We start from the raw sequence: 19,550 nt of genomic DNA, 5'->3' as shown, positions 1-19,550 counted from the left end.
CATGTGCCTCTCTTCCACTTCTTCCCGGTGAAATGCAGCCACAGTCTCATCAATGATATCACGCTGGAAGATGGAATGATCTTCTGGAGGGTGCTTCATAGCTTCATTCAGATTGAAGCTCACGGCTCGGCTGATGTGCGGAAAACGATCCGACACAAAATTCACCGGCAAGTGTACCGGGTCGCATCAAGTAATAATAACTCACATGAGTGAAGACGATCCCACAGGGATTGAAGGATTGAGCAATTTTAGTTTAGTGGTTGGTTTAGTCAAGCGAATCAAGTATTGGTTGAGTGATTTGTGTTTAACAGGAAGTAAATGACAGTAAATGTAAAGGGGGAAGGGAAAATTGCAGTAAATTAAAGAACAGGAAAGTAAACTTGCAGAATCTTAAAGAACAAGAAAGTAAATGACTGAAACTTAAAGTGCAAGAAATGTAAATTGCAGTAACTTAAATTGTAAGGAATATAAATTGCTTGAATATAAAAGGGATTTGAGGACAGGGATTGCAGAATTTAAACAAGAGAATGTGAATTGCAACAATCAATAGAGCAGAAATTGAATTAGAAACAATTAGGATTCAAACAGGAATTGAAATTAAAGTGCAGCAAGGTTCACAGAAGAACCAAAAGTAAATTGGGATCTCAGGGCTCAAGAGACTAGGTAGCTGAGCCTAGATCTCAATTACCTTCCTAGATCCAAGTGCTCAAAGCAATTAACAAGAAATAGAAGAAGAAACAGTAAAGAGAATGTAAATAGATTCAATTATGCAGAAAATAAACTAAAGATTTCTTGAGTGGAGATTGAGACAGAATTTCCTCAATTCTTAACACCCAAGAATCAAAACAAGGAAACTAAAAAGACCCAAGCAAGAACGAGGAAGAAGAGAGATCAATTCTCCTCCCTAATTCTCTGAAATCTCAGTAAAGTTTCTCAAGGAAAGTGCAAAAGCTCAAAGCTCAAAGAAAGTGCAAAATTCAAAAGCAAAGCTAAAAAGTTTTTAATTACGTCAAACTAACTCCTATTTATACACTTTCTATTCTTGGATTTTGGGATTTGGATGGGCTTTTGATTTGGTGAAGAAATGAATTAAATGGGGATTTAAATTGAATTTTCGGCCCAAAAATATTAGCTCCCAGGAGGCTGCCCTGCCCTTGCGGAGGGCAGGGCAGAAAATGGTGCTTGGTGCGGCTTGGTGCGGGCTGGTGCGGTCTTGGTGCGCAGAACGCTGCCCTGCCCTCACGGAGGGCAGGGCAGGAAAAATTGGTGCACTAGAGATGTGCCACGGTGCGTGCTGATGCTGCCAGAATCATGCCATGGTGCGCCAGAATCGAGCCTTGGTGCGCCAGAGTCATGCACCAACAAAATGCTGCCCTGCCCTCGCGGAGGGCAGGGCAGTGTTTCCAAAATGAAGTCCCGCGTTCGAATCCTGGCTGCTACACAAGCTTATTCATTTTCTTTGGCTTTCTTGGCACGGTGATGGCACTTAGTTCCTTGCTTCCTCATGGTCCCGTGATCAACTCTTGTGGCAAGCATTTGGAGATATTTTCCTTTGATTTTCTCCCCTTGTGAGCCCGATACTGCCCTTGTGGAGGGCAGGGCAACATTTTCTTCTTCTTGATTCCAAGGCACAAATTTGTGCTTTGCCCTTGTAGTGGGCAGGGCAGAGTTGCCTTATTTGCCTTGTTCCCTTATGTTGCCCTCCTAGAGGGCAGTGTGCCCTTGTGGAGGGCAATGCTTGCCTCCCCCATTGCATGCGGCACACTTTTCCTTCCTTTGACCACACTTTCTTCTCCTTTGGTCACGCTTTCTTAAGCCACGCTTTTCTCTTTTATTCTTTTCTTCACCTACAATAAACCAAAACAACCACTCCAAGTATCACTAAATTCATAAGGCTTATAAATCAATTAAAATTCAATTAAAATTAGCTTAAACCTTATGATTTAACATTAATTTCATGGTGGTTGCTTGATTTAAAGAAGTTATGCATTTTCACTCCAAATCACTTACTTAGGATGCAAGAAAGTGCATAAATGCTAACAAAACAAGTGAAATTAGCTTGAAAAATGGGTATATGATGACTTGTCATCACAACACCAAACTTAAATCTTGCTTGTCCCCAAGCAAGATTCAAAACTAAGAGTAAATGATATGAATAAGAAAAGAACACATATCCTTATTAGGCATATAGCAGAACTTGATCTATGGGGTCTTTATGCAGACAATGATAACTCAAGTTATTGTTTGCTGTTACATAATACACATTTTTCATCAAAGGTTTGCTAAACTTGCTGTTAGAAGACTCACTTTTTAATTACTCCCTTGCTAACTTCTCTTGGCTTATAATGCTTAACAAGCTTATTATTCTTTTGGAGGTTTGGTGTCAAATGTTGCAGTAGTAGCCTTTGGCTTTATTTTCTTTTCTTTTGCTCAACATCTTTCCACCACAGACACATGGCTCACTAATTCTTCCTAGGATCATTGATGCCCAGCATCTCTTTGGATAACTAAATGTTCTGTATCTAAGTTGCTCTTTATTGTGGACTTTCAATTGGCCATCCCAAATCAGTTGATCTAAGTGACCGGGTTTTAAAATACCCCTTAGAATTTACTCATCCAAGCATATCTTAGTACAAGAACACCACAGGCATGTGTCCTAGGGTCCAAGCTATTGGTGTCCAACCTTTATTCTTTATTTTTCTTTTCTTGCCACTTTGGCTTTTTCTTCTCCCTTTTCTTTCTGTTTTTGTTCTCAAGGGCTTCTTATTTATTGGTAAGGGTCTTTATAACAGCAAGCTAACTCACACTTGAATGAGAATGATATTATGCAACAATTATTTCATGAGTTATGCATTTAATCAAACACATATACCACCACCAACTTTCATTCTTACTTATGCAACATTGGATATTTCACTTTTCAATTCAAACCAAATCTCTTTTATTCAAGCATATGGGAAACAAAACAAAATTAAAGCTAAGTGATGAATGACAAGCATTATGCAAATCGTTCATAATCAAACAATTCCACTTGCAACCAATTAAACACTTTAGCAAGATATATAATGGTTCCCATGTTCAAAACAATACACAGCAGCAAGGATTAAGTTTAGATACAACCTTTGAAGTTGCAGACCTTTGATTCTTCCTTCTGTTGTGTTTTCTTTGAGTTAAGATGCATAATATCTTCAATTGTTGACTCATGTCCTGCATAATTCTCAAAGTTGCTTGCTTCTAAAGCCTTTAAGTGCATGGTTAGTGTTCCGAGGGTTACCTGAAACGTGCAGCTCGGTCTTCCGGCAAGGCCCGAGGTGGTGGGTCTGAGACCCGAGCTGGTTGTGCTGAACGGCGGGGGGTTGTACCTGCAATGACACTCCGATGCTTAAGTTAGCATGGGTCCAAGCAGATATCAAGTAGAATTAGAGTATGAGTTATACCTGGGTGCTCCAGTGTATTTATAGTAGTTGGCTGCGATCATCCCTGGATAAGATATTCTTATCTTATCTTATCTTTTGGGAGATTCATCTCTATCTTTGCGGAACCGCCTTTCCCAGGCCCTTTCGGCCTTTAGGTTTTGGGCTTAGTTCCTTCTGATGGGCCTTTCTTTGGCCTGTTTGTCCGAGGTCCGACCTCGAGCGTGGGCCTTGGGTCGAGGTCGGGCCTTCTATCAGCCTGACCGAGTTTGGAGAGCTCGGTCAGGGTATGAACAGTGCCCCTGCCCGAGTTCGTCTTTTTTCGGAAGGTCGAGCTCGGGCATAGTAGTTTTTTCAAAATTTGAAAACGGTCGTTTCAGCATTTATTGCTTGTTACCGTTTCTTCCTCGATTTCCGTGCGGCGCTCTGTGGAGGCTTTATTTATTTGCCCCTTTCTTCATTTTTCTTTGTTTATTCATCACTTCTTTTCGAGCATCTTCTCTTCTTTCTCTGTTCTTCGTCTTCCATTTTTTGTGCGTTTTTTCAGAGTTCTTTTCTGCGCCGCCGTTTTTCCTTTCGTCGGAGCTCGTCGCTTTCTTCTTTTCCAGGTTTGCTTTTTTCGCTTTTATTCTTCGTGCGCTTCTTTTTTCTGATATCTTCTATGCCCGGGTTGCCCCGAAAAGAGGCGCCGCTGTTGCTTTGTATGTGTGTGGGGGGGACTCTTTTCTCCGATCCATTTTTGTTATTCGAGTTGCTGCCTTCTTGTTTGTAAAAGAACTTTGCTTTCTTTTGTTTTTGTTGAATTTGGTTTTTCTGCCTTTGTGTGATTTTTGTCTTGCTGTTGTATTCTTTCTTTGTAGGCAAGATTTTTTATGTCTCGAAAGGTGTTTCAAGCAATGTCGACCAAGATTCCGAGTGGTCTAGGTTGGGTAGATCCTGCTCCTTTAAGGGTCCCGTCTGTTGTAGATTCTGAGTATCTGATTAGGTTCCGTAGGGAGTGTAGTATTTGTGAGAACAGGGAGTCTGAGCGGGATTACGAGTTAGCAGCCCCGGAGTCCGAGGAGAGGGTATGTTTTCCGCCGTTAGAGAGTTCCGAGAAACTTTTCTTCTATGCTTATGATTGTTTCTTCTCCAAGCTAGGTGTCCGTCTTCCTTTCACCGACCTGGAATCCGAGGTCCTTTGGTCTTGTAACCTTGCCCCTACACAACTCCATCCGAACTCTTGGGCGTTTTTAAAGCTTTTCCAACTTTTGTGTCAGATTTTAGGCGTCTCCCCTTCTGTTTCTCTTTTTCTTATCTGTTTGTACTGACGAAGCCGGGGTCGGGTGCTGGGAAGGTGTCCTGGGTTTCGTTTAGGGCTAACCAGGGTAGGAAATTTTGCACTTTGTATGATGAGTCGTTTCACGATTTCAAAAACTATTACTTCAAAGTCCGGGCTGTTGGAGATGTCCGACCTTTTTTCTTAGATGAGAGTGGGGAGCCTTCGTTTCCTCTTTGTTGGCAAGAGAGTGTGGTGTCGGTTAAGTACACTTTCGAGAGTCTAGATGAGGTGGAACAGGCTTTCGTTGGTGTGTTGAGCAGTCTATGGGGTCGGGCACCTTACTTGGATACGAAGAAAATGTTGGGAGATCCAAGCCTTCTCCGTTCCGAGTTAGGTAGCTCCCGACCTCTTTTTGAGATTTCATTTTCATATTTGACTTTGTTTTGATCTTTCTGTTTGATAACCTCTTTGTTTCGTTTCTGCAGAGATGTCTTCTCAGGCTGATTCTATGAAGTTTCTCCGTCGAGCGAAGAAATCTGCGGCATCTCGGAATATCGAGGCTGAAGCTTCTCCCCAACCTTCTCCGCAGAAGACTACAATTGGTGTTCAGACTCGGTCGAAGACCATTCCGGTCCCTCAGTTCCGAGCTATAACTCAGGATCCTTCGACCTCCGGACCCGGTCAGCTTTCCCCGACCTCGACCTCGGGTCCTCCCCCCAAGAAACAGAAGACTTCCCGAGAGCCTGCTGGTTTCAATGACAAGGATTTCGATGCTCTCGGTTGGGTTGAGCAGCACATTCTTCCTCAGACTTTTATTTCTACTGATGATGCGTCCATGGAGCATCACTTTCAGTATATGGCGCGGAGTTGTGTTCGGATGGCTAGCCTTCATGCCGCCATTGCTCGGGAGTTTAAGAAAGCTCCCTTGGGGCGACCAGCTCCCGACTTGAGAAGGCCCGGTCCGAGCTTGATAAGGTTAGTCAGCTGAAGGATGCTAGGATTGCCGAGCTGGAGGAGTCTTTGGAGGAAGAGAAGACTAGGGCTACCGCGGCTGTGGCGGTGGCGAAGACGTCTGAGGAGATGGCGAGGGTGGCGACGGAGAACTATACCAAGCTGTGTGCTGAGCTTGTGGAGACGAAGGAGAAGCTGCAATCTGCTCGGGATGACTTTTATGAGCTGGAAGATAATGTGGCCAAGGGTATGGATGCTATGTTTGTGAATTTGAGGGATCAGGTCCGGGTTCTTGCTCCCGAATTGGATCTCAGTTTGTTCAGTACGGATAACATGGTTGTGGAGGGGAAGATTGTTCCTGCCCCTGTTGAGGATGAGGTTCCGATGTCCGACCCCAAGGCTCCGGTGTCCGACCCCGAGGCTCCGGTCGTGAACCCGACTTCACCTTTGGCCGAGGATAGAGTTGGTATGGAGGTTCCAAGCGATGGTGCTGTTCCTGCAGTCCCGATATCCATGTTTCAGCCAGGTGTTGATGCGGAGTCTGGAAAGGGCCTTGATCCTCTGTAATTTTTGTACTTTTTGTGCTTTTGCCCGACCTGTGGGCTTTTTGTTTTTTGGATGTTTTCTGCAAACATTTTGGACACCTGTTCTGCTATTTTAGCTACTCTTGTAGCTTTATTATGCCATGCTTTGTGTTTCGATTGTCTCGTTCCGCTTTTATGCTTTTTAGTTGTTCTCGGGTAACAACTTTTTAGCTAGCGTTTTGACTTCTCGCTTTTGCTTTTTTAGTTGTTTTTGGGTAACAACTTTTTAGCTAGCGCTTTGACTTCTCGCTTTTTGCTTTTTAGTTGTTTTGGGTAACAACTTTTTAGCTAGTGCCTTGACTTTCTCGCTTTTTGCTTTTTAGTTGTTTTTGGGTAACAACCTTTTAGCTAGCGCCTTGTCTTTCTCGCTTTTTGCTTTTTAGTTGTTTTTGGGTAACAACTTTTTAGCTAGCGCCTTGACTTTCTCGCTTTTTGCTTTTTAGTTGTTTTTGGGTAACAACTTTTCAGCTAGCGCCTTGACTTTCTCGCTTTTTGCTTTTTAGTTGTTTTTGGGTAACAACTTTTTAGCTAGCGCCTTGACTTTCTCGCTTTTTGCTTTTTAGTTGTTTTTTGGGTAACAACTTTTTAGCTAGCGCCTTGACTTTCTCGCTTTTTGCTTTTTAGTTGTTTTTTGGGTAACAACTTTTCAGCTAGCGCCTTGACTTTCTCGCTTTTTGCTTTTTAGTTGTTTTTGGGTAACAACTTTTTAGCTAGCACCTTGACTTTCTCGCTTTTTGCTTTTTAGTTGTTTTTGGGTAACAACTTTTTAGCTAGCGTTTCTCGAAGTCCTGGTTCTTTGCCAGCTTCTTTCTTGGGTCCGAGTTTACTCTCGGACATCGGGATCCTTGAGTACCCCTTTGGTCAGGTCCGACTTCGTTGTTTGGTCGGCCTTTTTTAAGTTATTTTTGTAACTTCTTTTCTATTTGGCTTTTTGAGCCATTTCAGAGTTACTTTTATAACTTCTCACATTAATTTGAACCTCGTCGCTTCATCTTTGCCGACCTCGTATGGCCTTTGGCAAATGATTTTTTGCGTTTTGCCGAGCATAAATTAATGCGCCTTGGTGGGGTACTTTTTAGGATATGCTTTATAACGAGAAAGAGAAAATAAAGAAATTTGATTAGTATTAAAAAGAAGAATATGTACAAGTGTTTACCCTTTTGACTAGGCCGGGTGTCCTACTTAACCGGGTGTCTCATTAAAAAACCCTCGTGGGGAAAAAGAGTACACCTCGGGTTAAGTTTTTCTAGCTGTAGTATCGTCTTAGGTTACAGGCGTGCCAGGTTCTGGGCAGCTCATTGCCTTCTAGGTCGGATATCTTGTAGTAGCCTGTCCCTAAAACTTCTGTTACTTTGTAGGGCCCCTTCCAATTTGCGGCTAGCTTTCCTTCTCCCGATTTTTGTGTTCCGATGTCGTTTCGGATTAAAATCAGGTCGTGAGTGGAGAAGCTTCGTTTTATCACCTTTCGGTTATATCTGAGGGCCGTTCGTCGTTTTAAGACTTCTTCTCTGATTCGGGCTCTTTCTCGGACCTCGGGTAGGAGGTCGAGTTCTTCCCTTTGTGCCTGAGGGTTGCCTCCTTCGTTGTAGAAGATGGTTCTGGGTGATCCTTCGTCTATTTCGACGGGAATCATTGCCTCCATTCCGTAGGCTAGTCGGAATGGGGATTCTCCTGTTGTAGAGTGCGGGGTTGTCCGATATGCCCATAATACCTGGGGGAGTTCATCGCCCATGCCCCTTTGGCCTCTTGGAGTCTTCGTTTTAACCCGGCCAAGATGACTTTATTTGCGGCCTCTGCTTGTCCATTGGCTTGCGGGTGTTCGACCGATGTGAACTGCTGTTTGATTTTTAGCTCGGCCACCAAGTTCTGAAAACTTGTGTCTGTGAACTGTGTTCCATTGTCTGTTGTGATGGAGTAGGGGACTCCGAACCTCGTGACAATGTTTTTGTATAGGAATTTACGGCTTTTCTGAGCCGTAATAGTGGCTAAGGGTTCAGCCTCGATCCACTTTGTGAAGTAGTCGACCCCTACTATGAGGTACTTGACTTGCCCCGGTCCTTGTGGGAATGGGCCGAGTAGGTCGAGTCCCCACTTTGCGAAGGGCCATGGTGCGGTGATGCTTATGAGGTCTTCGGGCGGTGCTTTGTGAAAATTGGCATGTTTTTGGCAGGGGGGGCATATTTTCACAAACTCTGCCGCGTCTCTTTGCAAGGTCGGCCAGTAGAACCCGGCTCTGACTATTTTCTTGGACAGGGCCCGGGCTCCGAGATGGTTCCCACACATGCCTTTGTGGACTTCTTCGAGGACGCTCTTTGTTTCTGTGGTCGGGACGCACCTCAGGAGGGGGTTTGAGAATCCTCTTCTGTATAATACGTCGTGGATTAACGTGTAGTTCTGGGCGTCTTTTGTAAGCCTTTTAGCTTCTTTTCTTTCGGCGGGGAGAGTTCCCGATTTCAGATAGTTGAGTATGGGGGTTATCCATCCTTGTTGTTGCCCGGATATATTTAGTATTTCTTCCTCCCTTAACACGGAGGGGGATTGTAGAGTTTCTTGGAGGAGACTTCTGTTGTTCCCTCCGGGCTTGGTGCTAGCAAGTTTTGAGAGGGCGTCTGCCCGGGCATTTTGCTCCCGGGGTATGTGCTGGATTTGTATTTCCGGGAAGTGTCGTAGTTGCGCCTGTGTTTGGTCTAGGTATTTTTTCATAGTAGGGTCTTTGGCCTGGTAGCTTCCATTTACTTGTGATGTGACGACCTGGGAGTCGCTGAAGATCGTGATCCTCTTTGCTCTGACCTCTTCGGCTAGTTTTAGTCCCGCTAGTAGGGCTTCATATTCGGCTTGGTTATTTGAGGCCTGGAACTCGAATTTTAGGGATAGCTCAAACCGTGTTCCTTGATCGCTTTCGAGTATAACACCGGCCCCGCTTCCTGTTTTGTTTGAGGATCCGTCGACATACAGATTCCATGAGAGTGGGGTTCCCGGGGTCTCAGTGTATTCTGCGACGAAGTCGGCTAGGTATTGAGATTTTATGGCAGTCCGGGCTTCATAGTGGAGGTCGAACTCGGACAATTCCACCGCCCATTGTAGGATTCGTCCTGCCATGTCTGTCTTTTGTAGGATGTGTCTCATGGGTTGGTTTGTCCGGACTTTGATGGTGTGGGCTTGAAAGTAGGGGCGGAGTCTCCGAGCTGTGAACACTAGTGCATAGGCGAATTTCTCTATTTTCTGATAGTTTAATTCGGCCCCTTGTAGTGCTTTGCTTACGAAGTATATGGGGTGTTGCCCCTCCTCATTTTCTCGTATTAGTGCCGAGGCGACTGCCCGATGTCCGACCGACAGGTATAGTACGAGCTCTTCCCCTTTTAGAGGTCGGGTTAAGATTGGTGGCTGCCCGAGGAATTCCTTGAATTCTTGGAAGGCCTTTTCGCATTCCGGGGTCCAAGAGAAGGGTTTCCCTTTCTTTAGGAGTGAGTAGAGAGGGAGTGATCTTATCGCTGATCCTGCCAAGAATCTTGATAGGGCGGCTAGTCTCCCATTTAGTTGTTGTACTTCTTTGACACACGTCGGGCTTTTCATATTGAGTATTGCTTGGCATTTGTCCGGGTTTGCTTCGATGCCTCTCTGAGTTAGCATGAAGCCTAAGAACTTCCCGGCTTCTGCGGCGAAGGTGCACTTTGTCGGGTTAAGTCTCATGTTGTGTTTCCGGAGGGTGTCGAAGATACTGCTGAGGTCGGCGACCAAGTTTCTGTCTTCTTGTGTCTTTACTAGCATGTCGTCGACGTACACCTCTAGCTGTAGCCCGATGTGTTCTGAGAACACTTTGTTCATTAGCCTCTGGTAGGTTGCCCCTGCGTTCTTCAGCCCGAAGGGCATTACTACGTAGCAGTAGTTTGCCCTTGGGGTTATGAACGAGGTCTTTTCTTGGTCGGGTCCATACATCGGGATTTGATTGTATCCCGAGTATGCATCCATGAAGGAGAGGTATCTGTAGCCCGAAGCGGCATCGACTAAGGCGTCGATGTTCGGTAGTGGATATGGATCTTTGGGGCAGGCTTTGTTGAGATCCGTGTAGTCGACGCACATCCTCCATTTTCCATTGGGCTTCTTCACTAGGACCACGTTTGCGAGCCATAGGGGGTACTTTACTTCCCTAATGAACCCTGCATCTAGTAGTGCTTGCACTTGTTCTTCTATTGCTTGCATGCATTCGGGCCCGAGCTTCCTGCGTCTTTGTTGGACAGGTCGGGATCCCGGGTATACTGATAGCTTATGGCACATCAGGTCGGGGCTTATGCCTGGTATATCGGAGGCTTTCCAGGCGAAGAGGTCGGAATTCTCCCTTAAGAGGGTTGTGAGTTCCTCCTTTAGGCCTGCCTCGAGGTTTGCCCCTATGTTTGTTACTTTCTCGGGTGTGTTCCCGATCTGGATCTTTTCGGTCTCTCCTTCTGGTTGTGGCCGAAGATCTTCTCGGGCTTGGACTCGCCCGAGTTCTATTGTGTTGACCTCTTTCCCTTTTAGGCTCAGGCTTTCGTTGTAGCATCGTCGTGCTAGTTTTTGGTCGCCTTTTAGGGTAGCGATTCCCTTTGCGGTAGGGAACTTCATACAGAGGTGTGGGGTCGAGACTATAGCCGCTAGTCTGTTTAGGGTTGGTCGTCCGATGAGGGCATTGTATGCTGAAGTGACGTCGACTACAATGTAGTCGATGCTTAGTGTTTTGGTTTGCTCGCCTTTTCCAAAGGTAGTGTGTAATGAGATGTATCCCAAGGGGCGGATCGGGGTATCTCCTAGTCCAAACAGGTCAGTGGGATAGGCTTTTAGCTCTTTTTCTTCGAGTCCGAGCTTGTCGAAGGCTGCTTTGAACAGGATATCTGCTGAGCTTCCTTGGTCGATCAGGGTTCGATGTAAGTTGGCATTGGCTAGGATGATGGTGATCACCATAGGGTCGTCGTGTCCGGGTATTATTCCAAGAGCATCTTCTCGGGTAAATGAGATAGTAGGTAACTCGGGTAAGGGGCTGTCTTCTCGGACATGGTAGACTTCTTTGAGGTGTCTCTTCCGTGAGGATTTGGATGTCCCTCCCCCTGCGAAACCTCCGTTTATCATGTGTATGTGCCTTTCAGGAGTTCGCGGGGTTCGTGTTTGCTCGGCCCGATCTTCGTTATCTCCCCGTCTTCTCTTTCTGGTTTCTTCTCCTTTCTCAGCTATGTATCTGTCGAGTTTTCCCTCTCTGGCTAGCTTTTCCATAACATTCTTTAAGTCGTGGCAGTCGTTAGTAGAGTGGCCGTAGAGTCTGTGATATTCGCAGTACTCGGACCGATCTCTTCCTGCTCTCTTGTGCTTCAGAGGTTTGGGTGGTGGGATCTTCTCGGTGTGGCATACTTCTCTGTAGACGTCTACCAGGGAGACTCGGAGGGGAGTGTAGCTGTGGTATTTTCGTGGCTTGTCCGAGTTGGATTCTTCTTTCTTTTTCTGTTCCCGATCTCGATCTCGGGGCGGGTAGGTTGACTCCTTCCTGGAAGAGTCTCTCAGCTGGGAGGTTTCTTCCATGTTGATATACTTTCCTGCCCGTTCTTGTACTTCGTATAAGGAGGTCGGGTATCTTTTGGATAGGGATTGGCTAAACGGTCCTTCTTTTAGGCCGTTTGCTAGTCCCATGATGGCTGCTTCCGTGGGCAAGTGTTGTATGTCCAGGCAGGCCTTGTTGAATCGCTCCATGTACTCTCTGAGAGTTTCTTGGTTGCCTTGTTTGATCCCGAGTAGGCTGGGGGCATGTTTTGCCTTGTCCTTTTGAATAGAGAACCTTGTTAAGAATTTTTTGGTCAGGTCTTCAAAGCTGGAGATTGATCCTGGTGGCAGGTTGTCGAACCACTTCATGGCTGACTTAGTGAGAGTGGTGGGGAAGGCTTTGCATCGAATCGCGTCGGAGGCGTCGACTAAGTACATTCTGCTTCTGAAATTGCTGAGGTGATGACTTGGATCGGTGGTGCCGTCGTAGAGGTCCATATCTGGTGGTTTGAAGTTTCGCGGTACCTTCTCTTTCATGATCTCTTGTGTGAAGGGATCATGGTTGCTTTCGGGAGTGGTGCCGTGTTCTGTCCGATCTTTTAGGTTGGCCTCTATCTTCCGCAGTTTTTCTTCCAATTCTCTGCGTTTGCGAGCTTCCCTTCTCAGATCCTGTTCAGTTTCCTTCTGCTTCTTTACGTCCTCTTCGAGTTGTCTCAGCCGGCTTTGTTGTGCCCGAACTGTTTCCAGAATCTCCGAACTTTTTTCTCTTTCGGGATTTTGTGGATCTTTGTCTGGGGGTGATGTCTTTGGGCGATTCTGTTTGTTTCCTCCTGGAGTGCGTGGTGATAGAGGGCTGTCCGGCCGTTCTCCGGTGTCAACTTCCTCTTCTTGTTCTGATGTAGCGTGGTTATTGTTGGGAGGGTCGTCCGCCATGGTAAAGGGATGACTTCCAGGTCCCCGGCAACGGCGCCAATGTTCCGAGGGTTACCTGAAACGTGCAGCTCGGTCTTCCGGCAAGGCCCGAGGTGGTGGGTCTGAGACCCGAGCTGGTTGTGCTGAACGGCGGGGGGTTGTACCTGCAATGACACTCCGATGCTTAAGTTAGCATGGGTCCAAGCAGATATCAAGTAGAATTAGAGTATGAGTTATACCTGGGTGCTCCAGTGTATTTATAGTAGTTGGCTGCGATCATCCCTGGATAAGATATTCTTATCTTATCTTATCTTTTGGGAGATTCATCTCTATCTTTGCGGAACCGCCTTTCCCAGGCCCTTTCGGCCTTTAGGTTTTGGGCTTAGTTCCTTCTGATGGGCCTTTCTTTGGCCTGTTTGTCCGAGGTCCGACCTCGAGCGTGGGCCTTGGGTCGAGGTCGGGCCTTCTATCAGCCTGACCGAGTTTGGAGAGCTCGGTCAGGGTATGAACAGTTAGTATGCATAAATTGAGTGTGGCTCTTGGATTTATTTTGGTGTGGGAACACCAAACTTAATTGTTTGCCACAGCCTCCGATGCAACAAATCAACCATATGTGAAACCTTGTGTCCTTGCTAAAGGTTATGGAATCTAAGCTAGAAAGCAGTTAAATAGTTGAATAATTTGTCTGATTGCTTGGAGCTAGCATTATGCAGGAAGTGAGAATGTGCTTTTAAGTGAGATTTTTGGTGGAACACCAAACTTAGAAGCTTTTATTCTCCCTTAAATTGTTTTGGTGTGCAACACCAAACTTAGCTCCTTGCAATGCATACCAATTATTCAACATTTTTATTGAAAGAGCTATGAAAAGAAAACTACCTCAGGTTGGGTTGCCTCCCAACAAGCGCTCTTTTATTGTCACTAGCTTGACATCTTCTGTTTGCACTTCAAGAAGGATTTAGCTTCTGAACCTCTTTTTCCTCGTTCCATTGTCCTCCTAGGTATGGTTTTGCTCTGTGGCCATTTGCTGTGAACCGACTCTTTGTTGCCTCATCTAGCAATTCAATACTCCCATAAGGAAAGACCTTAGTTACCAAATATGGACCAGTCCACTCAGACTTAAGCTTGCCAGGGAATATCTTGAGTCTTGAGTTGTACAAGAGTACTTGTTGTCCGGGTTTGAATTCTTTCTTCAGAATTTTCCTATCATGCCATCTCTTTGCTTTTTCCTTGTATATCTTGGTATTTTCATAGGCTTCTAGCCTAAACTCATCCAGCTCATTCAGCTGTAACAACCTTTTCTCTCCTGCTGCTTCAGAATCAAGGTTTAGAAGTTTAGTAGCCCAAAAGGCTTTGTGTTCAAGCTCTACAAGGAGCCATATAACAACTGAAAGGGGGACTTCCCAATGGGAGTTTTGAAAGCTGTCCTGTATGCCCAAAGTGCATCTTCCAACTTCCTAGCCCAATCCTTTCTTGTGATACCTACTGTTTTCTCTAGGATTTTCTTCAATTCTCTGTTTGCTAATTCAGCCTGCCCATTAGTCTGAGGGTGGTATGGTGTGGCCACTTTATGGACAACTCCATATTTGTAAAGAAGTTTCTCCATTTGTTTGTTATAAAAATGACCACCACCATCACTAATAAGACCCTTGGGTACTCCATATCTAGTAAAGATATGCTTCTTTAGGAATTGAAGGACAATTTGTGCATCACAGGTAGTTGTGGCTATGGCTTCTACCCACTTTGAAACATACTCCACTGCTACCAAGATATATTTGAAAGAATGAGAAGGAGGAAAGGGTCCCATGAAATCAATGCCCCATAGATCAAACAATTCTACTTCCAGAATGAAGTTTTGTGGCATCTCATTCCTTCTTGTCAATCCTCCTGCTCTCTGGCATTCATTACATTGGTGGACAAATTCTCTGGCATCCTTGAAGATAGTTGGCCAATAGAAACCACTTTGCAATATCTTTGAAGCTGTTCTTTCTGGACCAAAGTGTCCACCATACGCAGAGCCATGGCAATGCCATAATATATCCCGCATTTCACTCTCAAGGACACATCTTCTAATTATTCCATCAGAACATCTTTTGAACAAATAAGGTTCATCCCATAAGAACTTCCTTACTTCATTGATTAGCTTCTTCACTTGTTGCTTAGTGAATTCTTGAGGTATCTTCCTCCCCACTTTGTAGTTAGCTATATCAGCAAACCATGGTGTTTGTTGGATCAGCAAAAGATGTTCATCTGGGAAGCTTTCATTCACAGGTTGCGACGTTTCTTGGATTGTTTCTTGTGGCAACCTTGACAAATGGTCAGCAACTCGGTTCTCAGTGCCTTTCCTGTCCCTTACCTCAATGTCAAACTCCTGTAGAAGTAGTATCCACCTGATAAGTCTTGGTTTAGCATCCTACTTTGTCATCAAATACTTGAGGGCAGCATGATCAGTATAAACCACAATCTTAGATCCTATCAGGTATGATCTAAATTTATCAAATGCATAGACTACAGCTAACAATTCCTTCTCTGTTGTAGTGTAATTTTTTTGAGCCTCATTCAATACTTTACTTGCATAATATATGACATGATGCAAGTTTCCTTTTTTTTGTCCAAGTACAGCACCAATTGCAATATCACTTGCATCACACATGAGTTCAAAGGGTAAGTTCCAATCAGGGGGTGTGATAATTGGTGCTGTTGTGAGTTTATGTTTCAAAGTTTCAAAGGCATGCTAGCAATTTTCATCAAAAACAAAAGGTTTATCAATCATTAACAGATTACTCAAGGGTTTGGCTATTTTAGAAAAATCCTTGATAAACCTTCTATAAAATCCTGCATGCCCCAAGAAACTTCTAACAGATTTCACATTAGTTGGTGGGGGAAGCTTTTCTATTATTTCCACTTTTGCCTTGTCAATCTCTATCCCTCTTCTTGAAACTTTATGACCAAGAACAATCCCCTCAGGTACCATGAAATGGCACTTCTCCCAGTTCAAAACCAAATTAGTTTCTCGACGTCGTTTCAAAACAAGAGTTAGATGGTTTGGGCAAGTATTGAAATTATCACCAAAAACAGAGAAGTCATCCATAAAAACTTCTAAAAATTTTTCAACCATATCTGAGAAAATGGAGAGCATACACCTTTGAAATGTGGCTGGGGCATTGCATAGTCCGAATGGCATTCTTCTATAAGCGAAAACTCCAACTGGGCATGTGAATGAAGTCTTTTCTTGGTCCTTTGGGTCCACCACTATCTGATTGTACCCAGAATAGCCATCCAGGAAGCAATAATAAGCATGGCCAACCAACCTTTCAAGCATCTAGTCAATGAACGGAAGTGGGAAGTGATCTTTGCGTGTAGCATCATTCAACCTTCTATAGTCAATACACATCCTCCACCCCGTCACAGTCCTTGTGGGAATGAGTTCGCTTTTCTCATTAATAATGACTGTCATTCCACCTTTCTTTGGTACTACTTGGACTGGACTTATCCATGAACTATCGGAAATAGGATATATTATTCCTGCATTCCACAATTTCATTACTTCCTTCTGGACGACTTCCTTCATTGCAGGATTTAGTCTTCTTTGAGGTTGAATTACTACTTTGGAATTGTCCTCCAAGAGAATCTTATGCATACACACTGCAGGGCTAATGCCTTTCAGATCATCAATGGTCCATCCTAAAGCATCCTTGTGAGCTTTGAGAACATCAAGGAGCTCTCTTTCTTCTTTCTTTGTCAGAGATGAATTAATGATCACTGGGAAGCTCTCTGAAGTGCCAAGAAATGCATATTTGAGATGAGAAGGTAATGGCTTCAGTTCTTGCTTCTGTGCTTCTCCTTTCTTGCTTGGTTCCACCTCTTTGTCAATGGAGATCTCAGCTGCGTGTTCCTCTATTGTTTCTTGATTCTCTTTTTCTTGCTCATGCTGGTTAGTGTCTAATATTTCTTCCACCAGGCTCTCTATCATATCCACTCTCAAATGATCTTCTTGCTCAGGAGGATGTTGCATTGACTTAAAAACATTTATGATCATATGCTCATTGTGTACTCTGAAAATCATTTCTCCTTTTTCCACATCTATAATGGCTCTTGCAGTTGCTAGAAATGGTCTTCCCAAGATGATTGAATTGTTCCCTTCCTCATCAGTGTCTAGGATTACAAAGTCCGCAGGGAAGATAAACTCTCCAACCTTTACTAACAAATTTTCCACAATTCCATTGGGTATTTTGATTGATCTGTCGGCCATGACTAGTGACATCCTGGTGGGTTTGAGATCTTCTATAGCAAGCTTCTTCATCATGGACAGAGACATTAAGTTGATACTAGCTCCAAGATCACAGAGAGCTTTGTCCAAGGATAGTTTGCCTATAGTGCATGACACTACAAAACTCCCTGGATCCTTAAGTTTTGGTGGGATTCCTTTTTGGAGCACGGCACTACATTCCTCACTAAGCATCACCGTTTCCTTCTCATTCCAATCTCTTTTCTTGTTGATGAGCTCTTTCAAGAACTTGGCATACAGAGGCATTTGCTCCAAAGCCTCGGCCAAAGGTATGTTGATTTCCAGCTTCTTGAAAGTCTCAAGAAATTTGTGGAAGTGCTGATCCTTTGTTTCTTTGTGGAATCTTTGTGGATAAGGTATTGGGGGTGTCAAGTTTTTCTCCCCTTGAAGTTGTCTTGGGATTGGTTCTTCCATGATCTGCTTTCCCTTCTTCAAATTTTGTGGTTGGTTATTTTCTTCTGTGAGTTCTCCTGGGACATTCTTGGTTGTCATGTCTTTGTTGATGGCTTCAGCATTCTTTGTTGGCTTATTGTCATTCTCCATAAGTTTCTTTGTTGCTCCTTGGTTACCATCCACTAATATTTTTCCACTTCTTAGTTGCACGACCTTGCATTCTTCCTTTGGGTTGGGAATGGTGTCACTTGGTAGTGAGCTTGATGGTTTTTCAACAGAAATCTGTTTGGAGATTTGTCCAATCTGCCTCTCTAGGTTCTTCATGGAAGCTTCTTGGTTCTTTGTTGTCAATTCTTGGTTCTTCATCATTTTCTCCATGAGCAGCTCTAGATTAGTGATCCTCTGTGAGTCTTGTGAGATTGGTTGATTTTGGGGTGTTGATGGATGATGGTAAGTGCTTTGGTTAGTTGGGTGGTTATTGGGTAGGTGATGGTTAGAATTGGGGTAGTTGTTTTGTGGTTTTCTGTATGTGTTTTGGTTAGTGTTTGGCTGGGGGTTGTGGTTTGTGTTTTTCCAATTGTTCTGACTTGAGTTTCTTTGCCATAATTGTTGGTTTTGATTGTGGTTGTCTCCCCATCTGAGGTTGGGATGGTTCTTCCAAGATGGATTGTAAGTATCACCATAAACTTCATTTGTTCCAGGATTTTGGTTGTGCATGTATTGGACTTGCTCTTGCTGTTGCTCCTCTTGAGTTTCTTCACTTTGCACCCATGTGGTTGGTGGTTGGCTTGTGGTGCTCATTGCTGCCACTTGCAAGCCATCAATTCTTTTGGCCATTTGCTCAAACTGTTGTTGAATCTGCTGCTGCATCATCTTGTTCTGAGCTAGAATTGAATCCACTCCTTCTAACTCCATTACTCCTCTTCTCTGGGATGGTTGGCGTTGTCTTTGATGAGCAAAGAAATATTGGTTGTTGGCCACCATATCAATGAGGTTTTGAGCTTCCTCTGTGGTTTTCATGAGTTGTAATGAGCCTCCGGCTGAGTGATCAAGTGCTTCTTGAGCCTTTAGAGTAAGTCCTTCATAGAAGTTTTGCAACTTATCCCATTCAGTAAACATCTCTGGTGGACACTTTCTCAATAGAGCTTTATATCTTTCCCATGCTTCATATAAATTCTCGGCCTCCATTTGAGTGAATGTCTGCACCTCAGTCTTCAATCTTATGATTCTTTGAGGGGGGTAAAATTTGGCAAGGAACTTGCTCACCAAGTCATCCCAAGTGTTGATGCTTTCCTTTGGGAACGTTTCTAGCCATTGAGTGGCTTTGTCTATGAGAGAGAATGGAAAGAGCAACAACTTGTAACTGTCAGGGGGCACACCATTGGTTTTAACAGTGTCACAAATCCTCAAGAAGGTGGATAAGTGTTGATTTGGGTCCTCCAATGGTCCTCCTCCAAAGGAACAGTTGTTTTGAACCAAAGTGATGAGTTGTGGCTTTAATTCAAAGTTGTTTGCATTGACATTGGGGGAAGAATGCTACTCCCACAGTGTCTAGCATTTGCAAATGTATAGGAAGCCAGTACTCTTCTTTGGTGTTGATTATTATTGGCTCCTCCTTCTGGTTGATTGGGATTTGATGGATCTCCTTCCATTTCTTGGAATTCCTCCTCAGATTCTTCCTCTCCAATCACGTTCTTTCTTCTTTCAGCTCTTCTTATTCTTCGAAGAGTTCTTTGGTCAATTTCAGAGAGGACAGGGGAGGATCTTCCTGTACCTGACATACAAACACACAACAATAAACACACAGACCCAGAAAATCAATAAAACTTCAATCTATTGCTAGAATGAGGTTTTAGTTAGTTTAAGCAAAAATTCAAACAGTTAGTGTGTTAGAGAAACAGAAAAGAAAAAGTGCTTAATCTAGACCTCCACTTCACTTAATCATTGTCAATCTATTTCAATCCCCGGCAACGGCGCCAGAAACTTGATGTGCGGAAAACGATCCGACACAAAACTCACCGGCAAGTGTACCGGGTCGCATCAAGTAATAATAACTCACATGAGTGAGGTCGATCCCACAGGGATTGAAGGATTGAGCAATTTTAGTTTAGTGGTTGGTTTAGTCAAGCGAATCAAGTATTGGTTGAGTGATTTGTGTTTAACAGGAAGTAAATGACAGTAAATGTAAAGGGGGAAGGGAAAATTGCAGTAAATTAAAGAACAGGAAAGTAAACTTGCAGAATCTTAAA

This window comes from Arachis stenosperma, chromosome 6, assembly GCF_014773155.1.
Source record: "Arachis stenosperma cultivar V10309 chromosome 6, arast.V10309.gnm1.PFL2, whole genome shotgun sequence".
Lineage (NCBI taxonomy): Eukaryota > Viridiplantae > Streptophyta > Magnoliopsida > Fabales > Fabaceae > Arachis > Arachis stenosperma.
The sequence above is the reverse complement of the archived record's forward strand: the minus strand, read 5'-3'. Positions refer to the sequence as shown.